The following is a 23,138-nucleotide window of genomic DNA, read 5'->3' on the forward strand; positions in this document are numbered from 1 at the left end:
GTCAATGGTCTTCATAAGTAGCATCCTGGAGGTCTGCGTTTTCCCTATTCTGTATGACCCTAGATTACACGCGCCTGTGCAAATTTGTACTATGAATGTAGAGCGTGCGAGGGGCCATAGTTGAATCCTACCACGTCGAGGTAGAACGCACAAATGTTCTAATTGTCCACTGACTTGGTGTCTTGATGAAGAACATGATGTCGCAACACAGTAGCACGTAGGTCGTTGGTTTCCGTCTCTGTTGATGTGAGACTGTAATGAAAGCTACCAGCGAGTGAGCTAAGGCTGTCTAAACACCGGAGAGAAGTCCATTTTAAATTTCAGTGATGTCAGTGGCTTTTAATTGTAAATAAAAAGGATATAGCAGATAAGGTCACAAACTGGTAGTAAAAGAAACGATGAAAGATCGACAACAGAATCACACGTTATACTGTTAACAGTTAACAAATCTGATACAATTCAAAAAAACTTTATATACAGCACGTAATGAAGTAACTCTGTAATTCATAGGATCTGCTCTGCATTGTAAGCAGAATCACAGTACAAACATGATGAACAAGGATATTATCCATGCGGCACTACCTGCACCAAGACGTTTAGTCGCGTTCAACCGCCCATGTTCCACGCTAGACTCCAGATATATTACAGCCAGGAAAACTTCATTCGGCTCTCATTATTGGAGTGCCGAATTGTATCACGTCAGCGTTCTAATAAATGAAAGTTGTTCGTACTTCACTCTGTCACATACGTCATATCAGGTAAAATTAACCTTTAGATTTCCTTAACTCGATCAGTGGGCCTGGTGAAGATCAGTCGGCGGCGTCTGATCGTGAACTTGAGTCAGCCGACTGTAGCGTGACGTTGCATGGCGTAATATCAAACTTCTCCAAGTTGTGATATGAATAAATACTGTTCCTCTTTCCTCTCTTTTCCATCGAGAGTATACAGGCACATGTTTACCTGAAAATACAAAAAGAGGCACTAAATTAGCAGTCTAGTTTACACACTCAAAATCTGGAATAAATCATAATACGAGGGTTGGAACTTAACCCTTTGTTGCCTGACGGTACTTAAAAGTACCAGTAAGTTTTGACTCTCATTATTTTATCGTAGTGCAGTTTCGTGATCTGAGAGTCTGTCGGTACGTAACAGTAACTCTGCTCTACTGTTTCATAGATGTTATTGTGCAATACATAGACCTCTCTGGCGGTCAGAGCTTGAAATTGTTTTTCGCGCGCTGCTGTGAAAACAGAAGATTGTATGTGCTTGTTTCCATGGTGTTGCCTGAATTTGTGCGCAATTTATTGAAACTTCCGTTGAGTTTTCCATTGTACGTACTTATCTTCTTTGTTTTCTTATAATAGTTTGAAGCATTACGTTACATGTGAATGAGATAAAGTGGAAAATATAAGGCGGACTTATTAGTACCGTCAGGTTGTGCGAACACTTTATTGTAGCAACAATGCGTTACCTCTCACTAGTTGTTCTGTCCACTTTTTCCCACATAGAAATCGGTAAATACATTTGCCTGTGGAACAATTAGAACACACAGGAAAGGTTTGCCAGGCAATTTACCTAAAGAAAAATGTCTAAATCAAATCACAGAGAGTCATGTTTAGACCTAACAGTATTTCAGTGGAAAGAAAATAAAGTAGTGTATTTTGCCTCAAGCTTCCATGGCACTGAACAGAGCGTAGTGACAAGAAAACAGAAAGATGGAACTAGTATGACTATACCATGTCCAGTTATTGTATGTGATTACAATAAAAACATGGGTGGTGTGGATCATGCAGACAGATTACGTTCAACTTATGGTCTTGACAAGCGGTCAAAGAAATGGTGGCACCGTCTCTTCTGGGGAGCAATAGAAATTGCTTTTGTCAATGCTTATGTCATTTTCAGTGATCTACATGGGGCACTGCCACTGCTGGAATTCAGGCGTGCTGTGGCACTAGGGCTAATGAATGAACAGCAAGTGCCAAATCTCAAAAAGAAAAATTCTGGTAAAGATGAAATAACTCTCCCAAAGAGAAGGAAGGATAACTTTTCTGTTCCGAAGAATGTACGTCTTGGCAACAGAGGAAACCATTTTGTAGTGTTCAGTTGTAAAAGAGGACGATGCGAAATGTGTGCGAAAAATAAAATTCAGTCGAGACCACATTCACAATGTAGTACATGTAAAGTGTATTTGTGCTGCAATGAGAAAAAGAACTGTTTCCTACAATTTCATGAGGTATCACTGAATATGTGATATGTATATACTGTCAAAAATGTATAGTTAAGTTACTATGTATTGTGAAGTTGCTCTAGAATAAATTTATATGAAATTTAAAAAAAAATTCAGAAATATCATATTTCTGTTAATTAATTTTCTAATATAAAAATATTTAATATTTATGTGGAATAAAGTACAACTTATAAAAATTGGAGCATTTTTCTGCGCCTGTTGTGATTCTGTCCATGGAGTCTGACGGTACTTCAGAGTACCAGGAGAGAAAAAAGTTGTGAAAAATAAAATAAAATTTTACAAAAAATCCTACCGTCATTTGAGGCCACAATAGCATAAATTCTGCAAAGAAAATGTTAAAAAGTAAATTTTTTCTTATGTCAGGAAACAAAGGGTTAAATAGTGGCAACTATTTATTCACAACCGATACAAAAGACTTACATGTTTGCACCTATTCCTGTCCTTCAGAGGAGTCACCAGCGTTGTGTAGAACCCGTTGCCAGCGATGTGGAAGGCACAGTATACTGTTAGCAGAGCCTGTTCTGTTGATGGTGCGAACGAGGCGGTCTACTGCCTGTCGAATCTCTGGAACAGTTCTGAAGCGCATGCCACGAAGTGATTCCTTCATCTTCGGAATCAAACCAAAGTCAAAAGGACTTAAGTCGGGGGAGTGTGGTGGATGGTACAGTACTACCCAGTTCCATCGACCTAACAGAGCAGCCACAGCTTGCGCTGTATGCTCCCGCGCGTTGTGCAAAATGATGGGTGGGTTGTGCAGAAAGTGTCGCCGCTTGTTTCACAAAGCTGGTAGCAGGTGATGCTCCACAAACGAACAGTAATACTGTGCATTGACGGTCTGCCGTGGAGGAACGTAATTCGTTAGGATAACACCATCACAGTCGTACACGAGAATCACCATAACTTTAGACCGCTCCATTCGCACCATCAACAGAACAGGCTCTGCCAACGGTATACTACGCCTTCCACATCGCTGGCAACGGGTTATACACAACGTTGATGACTACTCTGAACGTCAGTAACAGGTTCAAACATGTAAATCTTTTGTATCGGTTGTGAATAAATACTCTGCGGTCTCTGTCAGTCAACAGACAAGGTCGGCCTGTAGGCTTTTGTGTTGCACGTGTTCCTTCACGTTTCCGATTCAGTATGACATCAGAAACAGCGGACCTAGGAATGTTTAGGAGTGTGGAAATTTCGCGTACAGGCGTATGACACAAGTGACACCCAACCACCCAACCACCTGACCACGTTCGAAGTCCGTGAGTTCTGCAGAGCCCCCCATTCTGCTCTCTTACGATGTGTAATGACTACTGAAGTCGCTGATATGGAGTACCTGGCAGTAGGTGGCAGCACAATGCACCTAATATGAAAAACGTATACTTTTGGGGGTGTCCGTATACTTTTGATCACATAGTGTCTGTAGGTCCCCCAGTCGCTGGTCATCAGCATTCAGTTCGAAGCGGGACGCATCAGTGAAGACAACTGTACTCCAGTAAGCAAGATTCCAGGTCCGGGACGTTTCTGGAGATGCCCTGGACAGTGCTGGGATACCAACCTGACTGTCGCTCGTCATTCGTTTCGACAACCAGGAATGATGGTTTGTAGTGCCATTTCTTTTCTTAAGATGACCTCTTTGGTTGTCATCCGCGGCACCTTTGCAGCACAGCGGTACATCGACGATATTCTAGGCCCCGTTTTGTTGACCTTCATGGCAAGTCATCCTAGGCTTACATTTCAGCAAGATAAGGCCCGCCTGAACACGGAGAGAGTTTCCCCTGCTTGTGTTAGTGCTTGCCAAACCCTTCCTTGGCCAACTAGGTCGCCGGATCTCTTCCCAATTGAGAACTTTTGAACCATTACGGGCAAGGCCCTCCGGTTATCTCGGAATTTTCCCGATCTAAAGCGCTTGTAGGACAGAATTTAACACGATATCCCACAGGAGGACACACAACAACTCAGGTCGAGTAGCTGCTTGCATAAGGGCCAAAGCTGTGCAACACGCTGTTGAGTTGCTAAATTTGTGAAGCTCTTTCTCTTGACTAAAGCGTCCATTTTTTCTGAAATTGTAATCATTTGTTTGTCTGTACATGTTCATCACATCTACCGATTTCCGTCACATTCGTATAATTCCATCGTTGTGCTTGCAAGCAGGGGTCTCACTATACATTCCTGTATGTTGCAGCATAGAAGTGTCCATCAAAATGAAACATAAAAGTCTTCGAATTACTGCAGGCAGTGTGACTTTTCAAGCTTCCTCGGCGGATGTGTTGTAAATAGTCTTCACGGGTTTGCCGCCGGCGACAAACCCGTGAAGACTAGTGCAGGCAGAGTTTTAATGATACGTCTAGCTTCACCGGTCCTGGAACACCATGTGGTTTGTTTCGCAGTCTATTCGAGCACGCTGCTCAAAGCTATGTCAAGCTGGCACCAGACTGGTCAAAAATGGCTCTGAGCACTATGGGACTTAACATCTGTGGTCATCAGTCCCCTAGAACCTAGAACTACTTAAACCTAACTAACCTAAGGACATCACACACATCCATGCCTGAGGCAGGATTCTAACCTGACTGAAGTGCCTAGATCCGCTCGGCCACATCGGCCGGCACCAGACTGGTGAGACAGCTTCTCCTCCGAAGTGCAGCGCATAGACATACCTCCTATGTGCAACTAAGACTTCGGTGTTTGTAGCAGACGAAATCCCTGTGCAGTGAGTCTTTGCATCTCGCCAGTGACCAACAAATGGCTAAAGATAAATGATCTGAACAGTGTTTTCTAACGCACGGCTTTCAGTATTACCATTTATAAAGTACATTTTTTTTATTTTTCGGTATTGACTACTTGTCTTAACTAGAGTAAGTGCTTCGCTTTAGAATGAAGAGTACGCTGTTATGAAGCTCCTGACACGTTATACCTCTCTGTCAGGTCTGAGTACCTGTCTACTATACATTTCCACTCTTATCCTCTCGCTCTTTACGTTCAGAAAGACCGATTACCATATAATCGCTTATATACTGAAATCGGTACTAACTATCCATTACGAATTGTTCGCTTACTGGTGTTCAGTGGATGGGTTTGTTTGAATTCCTTTGTGCTCCTGTCAGACTAAAGACTTGTCATCGTAATTAAATTTCATTTCAGTGTGTTGTTGCACTATTACGCGAGATTTTTCAAAATGTTTTTCATTGGCCTGTCACTACCAGTCCTGAATAGTTTCTAGGAATCGAAAAAGGTTGCTACTCTGGGATGACTGTTACAAGGTGACATGTTTTACCGTATGCAAGCGAAAACGGCTGTAAGCAAATACACGAAATACTACATATGTTTGAAGTTCTGTAGCAGTATCGCCCCTGGCTTCCACTTTATAATTTTCGGGTTCGAAGTGCCGAAGGGTAGTGGAGTTCTCTGCACAGCACGTGGTCTCGCAACATTTCGCGAACGCTGAACGAGATTCACGTCCGCCTAATACACAGGCCACTCCATTTGCGCGAACCCCTCTCTCCCCAGTGTCTCAGCAACTTTGGCAGGAATGTGTCTAGGGACACCGTCTTCTATTAGAAGTACCAAGTGAAGTGGCGTAGTGATTGTGAGACGGGAATCCTATCCTGGAAAATTTGGAAATTTTTGGTAAGTTCCTTTGGGACCAAACTGCTGAGGTCATCGGTCCCTACGCTTACACACTATTTAATCTAACTGAAACTAATTTACTCTAAAGACAACACACACACCCATGCCCGAGGGAGGACTCGTACCTCCGATGGGGGGAGCCGCGCGAACCGTGGCAAGGCGCCTGAGACCGCTCGGCTACCCCGCACGGCCCTATCCTGGAGGCGCAGGATCCAGATCCCTGTCCGGCTGTTCAGATTTAGATTTCCGTAGTTTCTCTGGCTCAATGGTTCCTTTGTAAAGACTACAATTAACTTCCCCATCCTTATGCAAGCCGAGCTGGTACTCTATCTCTAATGACCATTCTGTCGACAGAACCTCAAAACCCTAATCTTTCTTTTTCTATGAAAATGACTAAAGGTTCACTGTATCCAGATAAAATCAAACTTTCCATCCTATGATGTCGTTACAGCACCTTTCCTCTGTGACCATCCATGCGAAAAAGGTAAGCAGTGACATTCTTCTATTCAATTACTCAACTGATCCCGACTTCCCAATGCATTTCTTTGAGAAATATGCGGGGACGGGGGTTCCAGCTGTTAAATTTATCCATACCTCATGCCTTTGTTGTGCTCAATGCCATGGACACTGACTCGCAGACCAGTAAACAGGGAAGTAATTGAGGAAGTCATTACATATGTTCATAATCGATTAATGAAGAGGATTTATTCTTTTACTAAATGCAGTTTTTATATTTTCCTTGTTACTGATTTTCGTCGTCGCTTCCCATTCCGAAAATTCCTTAACAATTTTAAAGTCTCAGGGGGAGGAGTTTTTGTAGCGTTATGTGAGAGGGAGGGTAGGTTGCTATGGAAAACGGTTCTTAAACGATTTAATCAGTCACATTACGTCAATAGCAATGGTCGCCATTGGCATACATCTGATAATGGGAACACTGTCTGGAAAACATACATTTAGTGAGATGATCATTAAACAAATTGTTACATTACACAAATAAACAAATCTGTGGACTAAAGACGCTCTCAAACTGAATATACTATAAGCTGAACATCCTATAGGCGACTTATATTACTATACTCAGTAATTTAATGAAAATAAGATCAACATGACAAACCGTCAGCTGTGATTATTAAAAATTTAAAATGAGATAATATACTTTATCCTTCAGCGTCAGCCTGGAATACATACTTGAGCAAGTCATGTTACCGTTTCTGCCGTTCGAAACGATCTTCCTCCGTCCCCTAAGAAAGGCGGTGTCAGCTGGAAAATAAACTACCCCCCCCCCTCCCTCCGCCTCCCCAAGCTATCTGTCTACTGTTTCTTTCTTAGTCACAGCTATTTTCATTATTTAACTGAAGTACTTTCGATCACTTACGAGCTGAACATTTGAAAACCATACTGCATCCTTTCTCCATCGTCGTTTCTATCTTTATTACTGACTAGCTTAGCATCCACTGCTTCACTCGCGTGGACTGTATGGTCTGGTCTGCACATATTTTTTTGTTTTTTTCTTGTTTTTCCTTAATCGAATTTTTTTGTTGTTCACAAATTGGTACATCTAAACTTTTCAATCTGCATTGTCTTTTCCAAATGTACTTCTGACCAAAAAGCGACATTTGTAGCTGGAGTCAGAGACCTTTGTAGATCCTGCCTTTTGAGTTCTTGTGGTGATATTTCCGTTGAAAATTTCATTCCTAAAACATATTTCTTTAGAAGTCAAATACAAATTTTCACAGATTTAGCTTTAAAAATGTTTTAATATAACGAAATATTTTAATAAAAAATTTCTTACCCTATTTGACCCCTTTAGGACTCGAATTTCCAAAATAACTGCGCAGGTATTTTTTGTTTCCAAACGAGAAGCCAGCAACAGTTTTCATGGATCTAGCTTCGAAAATGATTCTATAATGAAACATTTCTATAAAAACTTTCATTCCCTGTTCCACCCCCTTAGGAATTGAATTTTCCAAAAACACTGAAACACACGCATTTTATTTCCAACTGAGAAGTCAAATGCCAGTTTTCATAGATGTAGCTTTAAAAATGGTTAGTAATTCTTTAATAAAGATTTATTGTAAAAAATCTATCACAGACTATTTCATATCCTTAAAGATTAAATTTCCAAAAATGCTGAAACACATATTTTTTTGAGCTTTTCGTAGGCAATTGTCTACAGTTGTTAAATAATTTGGAAAAGGCGTATTTGTGCCATTAGCTGAACAATTTTATGTTTAATCTCTACCGGCTTCCATTCTTAGAATTACTTTCAAGGAGAAAAAAACATTGTACATCAAAGGATCAACCGTACATTTCCGTCATATATGAGCTGTACGAATGTAGAACATATATAACGGTCATAATAGTGTGTCTTAACATAGTCCATCTAAACACACTGTGCTTTGGCAAAGTTACAATAGTGCACATTTGGTGATAACTCCACACTTAATTATTGTGTTATCACCAAATATGCACTACTGTAATTATGCCACGGCACAGCGTTTTTGTATGGACCGTGTTAAGACAGACTATTATGACAATTATATATGTTCTACATTTGAATGGCACATATATGAGGGAAATGTATGGTTGATCCATTAATGTACAATGTTTTTCTCCTTGAAGATGATAGTAACAATCGAAATCGGTACGGAATAATCATAAATTGTACAGCCGATGGAACAAATATGCCTTTTCCGAACGTAATTCTGACAGAGAAACCGAATACTAATTTTCGTAGTTCTAGCTTCAAAATTGTCTTAATAGCGACATACTTTCAAAAAGCTTTCATCAGCTATTTCATCCCTCAGGGGTCGAATTTCGATAATTCCCTTCTTAAACGATGCCTACAGTATAAGATCAGCACCCTCTTTAAATTTCATGTTTCAGTCCTTAGCAAGTTTGGGCTGGGCACTGATGAGTCCGTCAGTCAGTAGGAATTTTCCTTTTATATATGGAGATTACATTGCAGTTTTGATCAGTGCCTCATAGCCAAATACAGGCCGTAGAGGTCAACGGCATGTCTCCTGTTCCACCCTGGCCGACGCTGCTGGGGGAGGGGAGGTGGGGGTTGGGTGTGAATCACTCTCGCTACGGCACCGTTAAAAACATGAAAGCGGCCCCACACTCTATCGCACGCAGCCGCTGCTTCCACCGTATAGGTCACCGACTTTGATCCACCCTGGTTGAAAGCAGCTTGCAGCGCTGCGAACGGGTCGCCTTACATTAAACTATTACGCGATACGCCACACCATGCTCTACCATACAGTCTATCGACTTCATAACCGTGTTATTACGAGTGCTCGTTCTCAGAACATAATGTTACTGCTAATAGGTCATACTTAGGAATCACAGTTTACAATACCTTTCTTTGCAAACTATTTCGAAGTTGCACCTACCCAGCAGCAAGAAATCGCCAATTGAAGTGTCAATACTCTGCTCTGGAGGCTGTCTACCCGAAAGGCGTGAACGTTGAAATGATTTCTCGGAGCGGTTTTGGAGCTCTCGAAATCGGGAATCAGCCGGCATCCCTCGCGACCGCAGGATGTGAGTAGTCGGCGCTCTGGGATTGGGCTGAGGTTTCAAAAGTGTTGCGTGTATTGATCCTCACTGATAAATAGTGCTCTTCTTCTGCTACGGGAAACTGATACGATTGACTCCATGTTTCACTGTTGTGCAATGCTGTGCTGAAAACGTACATTCTTACAAATTTCTTCCCCAAATTAAGGTCTATGTTTGGTACTAGAAGACTTCTTTTAACCAGGAATGCTCTTTTTGCCAGTGCTAGTCTGCTTTTTATGTACTTATTGCTTCGTCTGTCATGGTCTGTTTTGCTACCTAGGTAGCAGAATTCCTTAGCTTCTCCTAATTCATGATCATCAATTCTGATGTTAAGTTTCTCTCTCTCTCATTTTTGCTACTTCTCATTACTTTCATTTTACTTCTATTTACTCTCAACCCGTATTCTGTACTCATTAGACTGTTCATTCCATTCAACAGATACTGTAATTGTTCTTCACTTTCACTGAGGATAGAAATCTTATCAGCGAATCTTATCACTGATATCCTTTCATCTCTAATTTAAATCTCGCTCTTGAACCTTATAGAATAAAATAGATTCCATTTGTTTCAGTGAAAACTTGTGGTGTTTTAAAGTGTGTTCACCTTTTTAACTTTAGAGTGTTACCCTGTTTTTCCGACTGATAAGATACTAGCAACCGGTTGGAGACAGTGTAGTAACCGTTTGCAGTTCTCGTGTTCCAACCCAGTGGTCACAGCTGCGAATTTTTTGAAAGCAACTGGATAGCTGCAGGGCATTGACTATTGTTATAGGAGTAGTGACTATTTTAACCCTGTCTCTCAGGTGAAAGCGAGGCTGCCGACCGTCATTTAGATTGATTGTGTAGCAGTGTAGATAATTAACCCGTGTCCGCTAATGTTCCCAAGCAAGTGTGAGAAGTAAGAGCGTGACTCGTCGGACGTCACGTAAGCTCCGTGCACTAGACGGGAAGCGGCGTTCCAGGCCACCACGACTTCGGCAATAATTACTGCGAGCTCCACTGACGACAGGTTCGGAAGTCCTGTCGTTAACACAAACCACCGGGGAAGAAATTTTCGTTTCCTAATTGGCACAAGGGTTCAAATTTCTTTGACGTGATGCCATACAGAAGAAAGTTCGTGATAGCCAAGGTCTGTAATTGAGACGTTGGTTGGCAACCGAGTAGGCAGTTACAGACACGTTTTGATTGATTTCGTATAAGTCTAAGATAGATATACGGTCGGAATTCCACTGATAAGGCGTGAAGAAAGACGTTACGAATGTGTATTAAAGTCAGCTTTCCTGATTCCTAGCCATCCTTAGAGCAATATAGTCAAAAGAGGACTTCTTTCGGGTCGTAACAGATATGGCTGTGAAGCTAATTCTAAAAGTCATATTCAAAGTGGCGTTGAAGTAATGTGCAAATCAAGTAGGTACGCAGTCATATCGTTCGAAGTTGAAGACTATTTGACTGAATCTGAATGGGAATGCAATACACCCCCCACCCCCCCTCTCCTCTGCCAGGGGCAGTGAAAACTACGTCAAAATATTCCAGCTACAAGAGAATTGTTCTGAACACAGCTATCATCAAATGAAATTGATAGATCTGAGACATCGTTACGTAGCAGTGTGACTGACGAAACGGTCAACGGAATGTTGTGCGTTCCAGTGAGTATTGCTAACATGGGTGAGCCATGGCGGCTATCTGGATATCGACCCTGGCAACCTGTTTTGATCTTCGGTCGTCTGTTGTAACTCCAGCGCGAGGTGGTGCGCTGTGGTGGGAAGTGAAGGCGTCGCTGGAGAGAGGTGAGGGCAGTGTCTTGCGCTGTGGTCGTCAATGTAGCCGGCGTTGGCAGTGCTTGCAGGGTGTTGTGTTTGCTAGCCGGGGAGACTAAGCGCTTGGAGATCTTTGACAGCTGTTGCTATGTGGACCTGGTTCTCTTCTCTACCAGTTGGAGAATTTATGCTCTCGAACGTGGACTCTTGGAAATGATTTAAGGTGATTTTCCTGTGCTTACGTCGTTTTATTTGATCATGTTTTCTGGCCCCTATATCTGCAGGTGTGTCTACACTGTAGTTGTTTTAAGTGTAGTTTGCTGTTTGGTCCTGAACTCTGCGTTCGTATTCATGATATATTGCGCGGATCGGTGCTACGAGCCGTTAAGTTCAGAGTGGTTCTGAGTAATAATTCAGGTTACCCGCGCCTGTGTTTGATTTGTTACACTGACATTGTTACCTTGAATATCTGTGTACATTGTGGTTATTTTTTGTTTCACCCTCTCTCACAAGGGAAACTCCCTATCGCACGCCCCTCAGATTTAGTGGTAAGGTGGCTCAGTGGAAAGCCCCTCAAAAACTGTACACAGATCTAGGATGAAAACAGGAAGAAGGTGTACTGAACTGTGAGAAAAAGCAAAATAGAAACGGTGAGTGGTTGAAGGACAAGGAGTTCAATATAGAGTTGCGTAAAACATCAACGGCGTCGTGGTTAAGTGGTCACGGTGTTCGACTGCCATGCTGGCGAACCGGGTTACCTCGTGCTAGTTCTTTATTTTTTTTTTTTTCCTCCTCTGTTCGCTGTATTCAGAGTTGCGTCTGTGTCGTGCTTTAACGTCCGTTTGCAACAGTGAGGTGTAAGGAAGGGACTTATAATGACAGTTGATTCTGCAGAGCTACTCTATTAGCAGTAGAACGGAAGTGTGCTTCGGATGGGAAACGCAAACGTTTGATGACAAGGCGTCAAGTCAAACGAATCTTCCATCGGAAAACACGTCTGGTATGCCATTCACGGCACTAGTGACAGTACATGTGTCATGTACTGAAGAGCCAAAGAAACTGGTACACCTGCCTGAAATCGTGTAGGGCCCCAGCGAGCACGCACAAGTGCCGCAACACGACGTGGCATGGACTCGACTAACGTCTGAAGTAGTGGTAGAGGTAATTCACACCATGAGTCATGCAGGGCTGTCCATAGATCCGTAAGAGTGCGAGGAGAGGGGAGGTCTCTTCTGGACAGCATGTTGCAAGGCACCTGCTCAATAATGTTCAGGTCTGGGGAGTTTGGTGGCTAGCGGAAATGTTTAAACTCAGAAGACAGGTTATCCTCTGAGCCTCTTACCACTAAATCTACGGGGTGCGGTGGGGAGTTTGCCTTTGCAGTATTGGCATTTAGTCTGTTTCAGGCAGCACTGTGTATTAATGAGCAGAAGTCCTGGGGAGTTTTGGTTGTTGCCTGTGCTGCGGAAATCAATGACTGTAATGCAGATTTATAGCTGGATATTTAGTGAATTAGTTTTATGGCAATATTGACGTGGTTTTGACCCGAGCGTTTTAAGATTTTAATTTCTTGTTACTTTGATTTGACCTGTGTCTCCTATTTGTTCGTGATTTATATTTTGTACACTCTGTTGAAATTGTGCCACAGCATATGGGTTCCTTGGGTTGTTCTTGGCTTAGGTGTGTTAATATAAATTGGTTGCATGCAGTTGGGGTGTCCGTAATTTAATATTTACAAATGCATGTTCTGTACTCCAGGTGTCTGCGCTAAAATTGATTGCTTGTGGACCTTGTACTGCTATGCGCGTGCGTGTGTGTTTGAGCCTGGCTGGGGCTTGTGATCCTTGTTTCGCACGCCCGCAGTCTGTTGGTACAGTCTTTGCCCCCACGGCGGCTGCCGAGCGGTTGCGCTAGCGTGGCATTAACTGTGTCTGCCGTCGTGCGCGACGGTGTTATCGGAGCCCACTCTGTGTACGGAATTCATATACAAGAAGCTGTATCCGTTTTGTACTACCCCTCAAAGTTTTCGACACAGTTTTGGAGTGTCTGCTTTAATAACTTGTGCCCTCCAGTCAGTCACTAAATTCTGTGTTAAGCGAAAGAGTTTTAATTTTTGCATGAAGAATTTCGCGCGTGGTAGTCACCAAGAGTATGGGGGTCTGTTGTCCCCGCTAATAGCGATGATCACGATTGTTCAAAATTATTGTAATAAGCCGGGGTTGTGAGCCCCTCATTTTCCTAGATCGAGTTCTTTCCCTTTATTGACATCATCTTATTCTTTCTAGGGCCAAATTATTATTTGTGTGGTTGCCACGCCTTGGGGCTTGTTATCTGTTGTAAATAAAGTTTGGGAATTGTCATTATTTGTTCAACCCTTTATTAATTGCTAAAATTGTTATTAAATGGTTCATGTGAAATGAAATGTCACTTAATGATCTCTTGCCCACTAAGGGGTTGTTGCTGAAGTCATTCAAACAAAGTTCACAGCCCTTTACTCAGAGGTCCAGGTGCCACCGTTTTTCACTTAGAGATCCCCTCTCACTTGTTTTTGCCACCAAGGAACGCCACCATTGGTTTCCGATAGTCGTTTCAAAATTAATAGGCAAAGCCAGGAAAGAGGTGATGCTTCAGGATGGCATACAGTGCCACAACTTGTCAGCCAGCTATGACCGCCGGCCGCTGTGACCGAGCGGTTCCAGGCGCTTCGGTCCGGAGCCGTGCTGCTACTACGGTCGCAGGTTCGAGTCCTGCCTCGGGCATGGATGTGTGTGATGTCCTTAGGTTAGTTAGGTTTCAGTAGTTCTAGGTCTAGGGGACTGATGACCTCAGATGTTAAGTCCCTTAGTGCTCAGAGCCATTTGAACCAGCTATGACCTTGCTGTAGTACTTCTCTTGACTTCACGAAACTACCACTTTCGTTTTTTCAGAGACAGTCATCCACTGTCCTCACCCCTGAAATCGACAGGCCATTTCAGCCGCTGCAGGCAACCAGCTCACTGGAGTCCCACAGTTCCACTCACACCGCATAAGAACTGACACCAATGGAGATGGACATCATCGTCCCAACTGCTCCAGCCACCAGTGCAGGACCTGTCTCCTCCAGGGTATTCGAGAGATTAGTTCATGAGCCCACGCGACTAGTAAACGGTTGTGAAAGCACACTTGACCTCTTAGCAACAAATAGTCCTGAGTCAATAACGAGCATCAAAACGGATACAGAGATTAGTGAGCACAGGATTGTCGTAGTGAGACTGAATATTGTAAACCCCAAATCCTCCAAAAATAAACGAAAAATTTACCTATTCAAAAAAGCAGATAAAAATTCACTTGACGCCTTCTTGAGAGACAATCTCCACTCCTTCCAGATTAACAATGTAAGTGCAGACCAGATGTGGCTTGAATTCAAAGAAATAGTATCGGCAACAATTGAAAGATTTATACTAAATACATTAACGAACGACGGAGCTGATGCTCCTTGGTACACAAGACGGGCCAGAACATTGTTGCAGAAAAAACGAAAAAAACATGGCAAATTTAAACAGACGCAAAATCTCCATGACTGGCCATCTTTTACAGAAGCTCGAAATTTAACGGACTTCAATGCGAGATGTTTTGTCTCGAATCCTGGCAGAAAATCCAAAGGGGTTCTGGTCGTATGTGAAGTATGCTACCGGCAAAACACAATCAGTGCCTTCCCTGCGCGGTAGCAATGGAGGTACTATCGAAGACAGTGCTGCTAAAGCAGAGTTACTAAACACAGCCTTCCGAAATGCCTTCACAAAAGAAGACGAAGTAAATTTTCCAAAAAGCGAATCAAGAACAGCTGCCAACATGAGTAACGTAGAAGCAGATATCCTCGGAGTAGTGAAACAACTTAAAGCACTTAATAAGAGCAAGTTCTCTGGTCCAGACTGTATACCAATTAGGTTCCTTTCAGAATATGCTGATACAATAGCTCCATATTTAACAATCGTTTGCACTCCGAAAGATCCGTACCCAAAGACTGGAAAGTTGCACAGGTCACACCAATATTCAAGAAAGGTAGTAGGAGTAATCCACTAAATTACATACCCATATCATTAACGTCGATATGCAGTAGGATTTTGGAACATACATTGTGTTCGAACATTATGACTAACTTAGAAGAAAACGGTCTATCGACACACAGCCAACAGAGATTTAGAAAACATCGTTTATGTGAAACACAACTAACTCTTTACTCACATGAAATGTTGAGTGCTATGACAAGGGATTTTAAATTGATTCCGTATTTCTGGATTTCCGGAAGGCTTTTGACACTGTACCACACAAGCAGCTTGTAGTGAAATTGCGTGCTTATGGAATATCGTCTCTGTTATGTGATTGGATTCGTGATTTTCTGTCTGTCAGAGAGGTCACAGTTCGCAGTAACTAACGGAAAGTCATCGAGTAAAACAGAAGTGATTTCTGGCGTTCCTCAAGGTAGTGTTAAAGGCCCTTTGCTGTTCCTTATCTATATAAATGATTTGTGAGACAATCCGAGCAGCCGTCTTAAATTGTTTTCAGATGACGCTGTCGTTTATCGACTAGTCATCAGACGATCAAAACAAATTGCAAAACGATTTAGAAAAGATAGCTGTATCATTCGAGAGCCGTCTCTATGAAGTTGCTGCCGTGCTTGTCTGACTTGCGGCACTTGGAACTACTATCCGTGGATTAAAAGTGTTTATGGTTCCTCACTGTTGTTGTGGATGACTTGTGAACTTGTAAAATTTTTACTTTTGAACTTTTCAAACATCTGCACACCAGACTTAGAGATCTTTGCCCCCTGCGGGTCTGAAACTTTATTCATTCGGTATGTATATAAATTCTGAGCGTCCTGTGGGACTCTGGGTTTGATAAAGTGTGTTTAAGGAGCGTGGACCTCGTTGACAATCTATCCGTCCTTCAGCCACCAGATGTATTCGTGGTTATTCCAAGAAGTGACTTATTTTATGTCTTGTTTTCAGTCCACGTCGTAGTAGAAAAATGGTTCAAATGGCTCTGAGCGCTATGGGACTAAACATCTGAGGTCATCAGTCCCCTAGAACTTAGAACAACTTAAACCTAACTAACCTAAGGACATCAAACACATCCATGCCCGAGACAGGATTCGAACCTGCGACCGTAGCAGTTGTGCGGTTCCGTACTAAAGCGCCTAGAACCGCTCGGCCACCGTGGCCGGTCGCCGGAGCAGATGTGCTACTTGCTTTTGACCAATACAGCTGTTCCATTATTGTTACCTGAGTATTTTTGTTTGCTTCTCTTTGGCGGACTTATCACAATCCCCATCAGATTCTGATTTCTACACCTGATTTGCGGCTGAGGTTTCCCCTCTTTTAATCATAAAATTCCGTAGATTCCTTTGAACAGAAAACGGTACCGAGTGGTGGGAAGATAGCAAATCTGCCTACAGATAGAGCAGCAGAAGTGATCCACAAAACTACATTCTTGACATCCATTTGTTGTAGACTCTTAGAACATATCCTGACCTCAAACATAATGAGGTATCTGCAATAAAATGATCCCCACCACCACCGTGCGTGGATTCCTAGACACAGATTATATCAAACCCAACTCACGCTGTTCTCACATAACATCCTGAAAGCCGCCGATCTAGGATTCAGGTAAATGCAGTATTTCTGGATTACTCAAAATAAAAAAAAATGGTTCAAATGGCTCTGAGCACTATGGGGCTTAACATCTGAGGTCATCAGTCCCCTAGAACTTAGAACTACTTGAACCTAACTAACCTAAGGACATCACACACATCCATGCCCGAGGCAGGATTCGAACCTGCGACCGTAGCGGTCACGCGGTTCCAGACTGAAGCGCCTTTAACCGCACGGCCACACCGACCGGCTACTCAAAATCATTTAACACAATACCACACCTATACTTATCGAAAGTACGATTTTGTGAAGTATAAACCGTATTTGTGACAGGATTGAGGATTTATTTTTAGGGATGAGGCAGGATGCTATCTTTGGTTGAGAGTTTTACAGACGCGCGCCCCAGAGAAGTATACTGGGACTCTTTTTGTTCATACTGTATCTTTAGTACTTGTCAGACAGTATTAACAGTAACTAACCCCAAACTTTTAGCAGTTGATTCAGTTATCTACAAGGAAGTACCGGAAAAAAACGAGGACAAATATACAGTCAGATCTTGACAACATTTCATAGTGGAGCAAAGATTGGCAGCTTGTTTTAAATGTTCAGAAATGTAAAACTGTGCACTTCACAAAACACAGGAAAGTTGTATTCTATGACCACAACATCAGTGAGTCGCAAATGGAATCATATAACTCACACAAATACCTAGATGTATCATTTTGTGGATATATGAAATGGAATGATCACTTAAGCACAGTTTTAGATACGGCAGCTATTAGAGGTTGGTTCAGTGCGAAAATGTACTGGGAAAATGTGCGTCCCAGCTTAGAATACAGTTCAAGTGTGTGGGACCCACATCAAACAGGAATAATAGGCGATATTGAACTTATACAGAGAAGGGCAGTTTTGTTTGACCCAGGGGACAGCGGCTCTGAGAGGCTGGAAGAACTGAAACAGCGACAGAATATAGAAAAAAATTATTTCGCCAAAGCCTACTTACAGACTAACATAATGGAATTTTAAGCTATGTTCCCGTGCTTACAGTAAATAATGATGAACTGAAAAGGAACCGCCTTGTTGCAAAAGAACTTACGAAGTTTCAAGAACCAACATTAAGGGTGAAACTAGGAATATACTGTTACCCCCTACGTATCGATCCCGTGGGTATCACGAAGACAAGATTAGATAATGGCAGCGCGCTCACAGGCGTTTAAGCAGTCATTCTTCCTACGTCCCATACTTGAATGGAATGAGAAGAATCCCAAATAACTGTTACAGTGAGAAGCATCCTCTGCCATCCTCGTCACAGTGGTTTACAGAGTGCGGGTATAGATGAAGTCTAGGGTGCTCCAGTGTTCCTTGGTTTCCGAAACACGTCCGAAACATATCCGGATTGTCGCTTGTTGAATAACATACAAGTTTATAGAATGTAGGGCCAGCTTTGTGAATGAACTGGAGACTACCTGTTACATAGGTCTCTGTACGATCTGCACTAGTTGTAATTATCACCTGGAAAAAAAATGAAGTTACGAATGTCCTGGTACACATTGTTATCCCCGCGCCACATTACTGTAGCACACCGCTAGTGAGGCAAAATAAAATGGCCGAGGCCATTGGTAAAACGGAGGTAGTGTAGAAATTCGTCTGCAGCATTTGAAAGGAGACATCGTTGCAACAACCCACGCTGGACTGGTGCAAATGGACGTCACACAACGCATCATATGACAAAGTGGTTAGGGTTGGGTTGGGTTGTTTTGGGGAAGGAGACCAGACAGCGAGGTCATCGGTCTCGTCGGTTTTAGGGAAGGACGGGGAAGGAAGTCGGCCGAGCCCTTTGAAAGGAACCATCCCGGCATTTGCCTGGAGCGATTTAGGGAAATCACGGAAAACCTAAATCGGGATGGCCGGACGCGGGATTGAACCGTCGTCCTCCCGAATGCGAGTCCAGCGTCTAACCACTGCGCCACCTCGCTCGGTAAAGTGGTTAGGCTACGCAGACGCTTCCAGCAGCGTCAAATGATTCTGAATGACGAAGAACATCTTCCTGTGAAGAGCCAGCAGTTGCAAGCGGAGGCACTGGTGCCAGAAGGCTGGCTTATCACTATTGAGGCGATAGAGAAAATTTGTCTGGGATGAGTTTTTAATATTTTGCGCGACTTGTTGAACTTGACAAATGCTTGACGAATGCTGGGTATATTATTAAGACACAAGATCAGAGGAAGCAGTTGAAACATGTGGATTCACTACCACCGAAAACGGCGAAGATCCAACCATCATATAAAAAGGTGATTCTGAGATTTTTTTTCGACTGGTGTGGGTTAGCAGATAATCATCGAATGTCAATGTGAAAGTCCAGTAATAACCTATAGAAGGGCTTTATAGAATGAAATCAGGTCGGAGGTATACGTGTTTGAAGAAGGTTTCTTTGAAGTTGAAATATGGTTCAGTAAATGAGAATGCACTGGGTGCAGTGAGCTTAATTCATTGAAAAGTGAGGGCAATTAAAGGCAAAATAGATGAATTACTAATACATCTTGACACTGATTTTATTTATATCTCAGAGCATCATTAACGTAACAAAGGAGTACAGGATGTTCCAACGACCGCACGCGCGGGTGGTGTTTGCAGGCTACCCACCCACGATGGCCAATCGAATGCGTCCCGCGTCAACGTGTTAATGCCGCACTAAGCGCCTTTTCGTCCAGTGTCATTTGAACAGTGAAACAAGCTTCACTAGTGTAAGTCTGAAGTCTGCGAACGCAACAATAGCAGCAACGAATTATTCCATTCCATAACGATTGTTCCTTTACGATTCGTATGTGCGTACAGAGTCTGCTCATGCAGTACAGCGATTGTTTAACGGATGTTTCGAGGTGTTCGAATTCCGAGTCGTGATGGAATACACAAATTAGTGAACAAATTTCGTGAAACGGGAAGATTTTCATGACGAGAAGAATAAATGACGATGTACAGTGCTCATAGAATCTCATCTCGACGATATCGCATACTGTCTGCAAAATTCCCCTAAAATTTTTCGTGGACGTCTTGCACAGCAAAGGTAAATTTCAAGCACATCTGCACAAAGAGCTGCTAAGTTACTTGGGCTAAGGTCCTATAAAGCAACAGTAGTGTAAGAACTTAAACCTGGTGATCCCGTGCACAGTGTCAGGTTTTGCGGATTGGCATGCCGGTGAAATGGATCCTTACCTCATTCTGTTTTCAGACGAGGCTTGGTTCCCTTTAGATAGGTATGTTAATTTTCAAAACTGTCGAAATTGGAACGCCGATAGACATACTCTACTTCATGAAGAATCGCTTCACGATCAGAAAATAGGAGTGTAGCGCGTAGTTAGTGGTGACAGAATAATAAGCCCAATTGTTTTAATGACACATTTAACAGTGTAAGATATATGCAAAACGTTCGGCAAGCGTTTTTTAATAAATTGAGTTAAATAGAACGAAGCTTACCGTATGCTGATACGACCAATGTTTCTTTGCACGCAGTTCACGATATGTTCCAGGACAGAGTCACTGGTAATAATATCTGGCCTGGTCGAAGTCCCAATTTAGCCCCGTGCGATTTCTACTTGCGGCGAGCACTAAAGGGTAAAGTGTACACAATACATCCGCATACGTTACATCGTGTGACGAATAATTTCTTGAGTAGATGACAGAAGTGCGGAGAAAACAATGACAGATAGTTCCAGCATCTCGTTACATGACAGGGGCGAGTATGAAATTTACACTCCTGGAAATGGAAAAAAGAACACATTGACACCGGTGTGTCAGACCCACCATACTTGCTCCGGACACTGCGAGAGGGCTGTACAAGCAATGATCACACGCACGGCACAGCGGACACACCAGGAACCGCGGTGTTGGCCGTCGAATGGCGCTAGCTGCGCAGCATTTGTGCACCGCCGCCGTCAGTGTCAGCCAGTTTGCCGTGGCATACGGAGCTCCATCGCAGTCTTTAACACTGGTAGCATGCCGCGACAGCGTGGACGTGAACCGTATGTGCAGTTGACGGACTTTGAGCGAGGGCGTATAGTGGGCATGCGGGAGGCCGGGTGGACGTACCGCCGAATTGCTCAACACGTGGGGCGTGAGGTCTCCACAGTACATCGATGTTGTCGCCAGTGGTCGGCGGAAGGTGCACGTGCCCGTCGACCTGGGACCGGACCGCAGCGACGCACGGATGCACGCCAAGACCGTAGGATCCTACGCAGTGCCGTAGGGGACCGCACCGCCACTTCCCAGCAAATTAGGGACACTGTTGCTCCTGGGGTATCGGCGAGGACCATTCGCAACCGTCTCCATGAAGCTGGGCTACGGTCCCGCACACCGTTAGGCCGTCTTCCGCTCACGCCCCAACATCGTGCAGCCCGCCTCCAGTGGTGTCGCGACAGGCGCGAATGGAGGGACGAATGGAGACGTGTCGTCTTCAGCGATGAGAGTCGCTTCTGCCTTGGTGCCAATGATGGTCGTATGCGTGTTTGGCGCCATGCAGGTGAGCGCCACAATCAGGACTGCATACGACCGAGGCACACAGGGCCAACACCCGGCATCATGGTGTGGGGAGCGATCTCCTACACTGGCCGTACACCACTGGTGATCGTCGAGGGGACACTGAATAGTGCACGGTACATCCAAACCGTCATCGAACCCATCGTTCTACCATTCCTAGACCGGCAAGGGAACTTGCTGTTCCAACAGGACAATGCACGTCCGCATGTATCCTGTGCCACCCAACGTGCTCTAGAAGGTGTAAGTCAACTACCCTGGCCAGCAAGATCTCCGGATCTGTCCCCCATTGAGCATGTTTGGGACTGGATGAAGCGTCGTCTCACGCGGTCTGCACGTCCAGCACGAACGCTGGTCCAACTGAGGCGCCAGGTGGAAATGGCATGGCAAGATGTTCCACAGGACTACATCCAGCATCTCTACGATCGTCTCCATGGGAGAATAGCAGCCTGCATTGCTGCGAAAGGTGGATATACACTGTACTAGTGCCGACATTGTGCATGCTCTGTTGCCTGTGTCTATGTGCCTGTGGTTCTGTCAGTGTGATCATGTGATGTATCTAACCCCAGGAATGTGTCAATAAAGTTTCCCCTTCCTGGGACAATGAATTCACGGTGTTCTTATTTCAATTTCCAGGAGTGTATTTGCATGTATTTTAAATTTAATACTGCGGTAGTAGATGGGCGATACGGCATCTGATTTGCTGGACAACGAAGCGCTCACCGATTGCCATCTACTACGCTGTGTGTGCGGTCATCAGATAAATGGATCACTAAGTACTAAGGATTCCTCTCGACGGGTACATCTTATCTGAATTCTATGAAAGGAGGATGTCTTACTCAAAAATGTTGACACATCAAAACACTGTAAAGATCGAATATTTGAATTTTCAAGGAATAAAAATTTTCATTATAGGGGCCTATATACCACCCAGTTCAGACTACAGAATTTTCCTCTCCAGATTTGACGCTGTACTAGGCTCAGTTATTAAGAAAGACGTGAGAATGATTTTGTGTGGTGATGTCAGTACAAATTCTCTGACTTTCTCCAGAGAAAAAGAGTGTTAATGGGTTTACTTGAATGTTAAAACCTGTTAGAGACAAAATGTTTTGCAAACAGAGTTCACGGAAATGGTACAATCATAGACAATATATTTATAGATTGTTCTCTAGTCCGTGGCCACAGTGTGAGAAAAATATAGTAATGACCTATCAGATCAAGATGCACGTATAGTAAAACCGAAAGGAATCGAGACGGAATTGTACCCCAAAGTAGTAAACAAAAGATTTAGAAATATGAGTCTACTTCCAACGCAGCCAATCTCAAAGGTCTAACTTGGCTAGAAATCTACAGTACCGACGACTTGAACGATAAATACATTTCTTCAAATCTTTATCAGCTTCTTTAATAGCAATTTCCCAATTAACAAAGTGCGGGCTCATATAAAGGGCAGTCATAGCCCTGTAAAAGAATGTTACTACAGACAGTCCTGCTGAGTTCTAAGAAATCTTATCAGACAGGCTAAAACAATACGTTACACCAAAATTCTTAGAACAAAATTGTAACTATATGGTTTATTGCGAAAGAGGTATTGGGGCAGAATGTTCGTGCTCAACTTATTTCACCTCCATTGTTTGAGAATATAACCGTTGTGGAAGATATTTGATAATCGCTTCTTGTCAATAGTCAGTGAGTTGAATCAGTAACTTATTGGTGCAGTTAACTATGCAGAACACATGAAAGCTGGTATTCCGAGACAGGAAACAAACAAAAATGATGTTAAATCAATTATTGC

The 23,138-nt window shown here is 43.3% G+C and overlaps 1 protein-coding gene across 1 annotated transcript in view; it reads right to left on the reverse strand.

Moving 5' to 3' along the window:
- Window positions 1-460: 460 nt before the first annotated feature.
- Window positions 461-23,138, reverse strand: part of LOC126252304 (leucine-rich repeat and fibronectin type-III domain-containing protein 5-like) — a 304,418-nt gene continuing 281,740 nt past the window's right edge. Inside the window, exon 5 of the mRNA XM_049953186.1 lies at window positions 461-960. The gene's annotated coding sequence lies outside the window, so the exon portion shown is untranslated. The remainder of the gene's footprint in view (window positions 961-23,138) is intronic.

Source organism: Schistocerca nitens, chromosome 4 (assembly GCF_023898315.1).
Source record: "Schistocerca nitens isolate TAMUIC-IGC-003100 chromosome 4, iqSchNite1.1, whole genome shotgun sequence".
Classification (NCBI taxonomy): Eukaryota; Metazoa; Arthropoda; class Insecta; order Orthoptera; family Acrididae; genus Schistocerca; species Schistocerca nitens.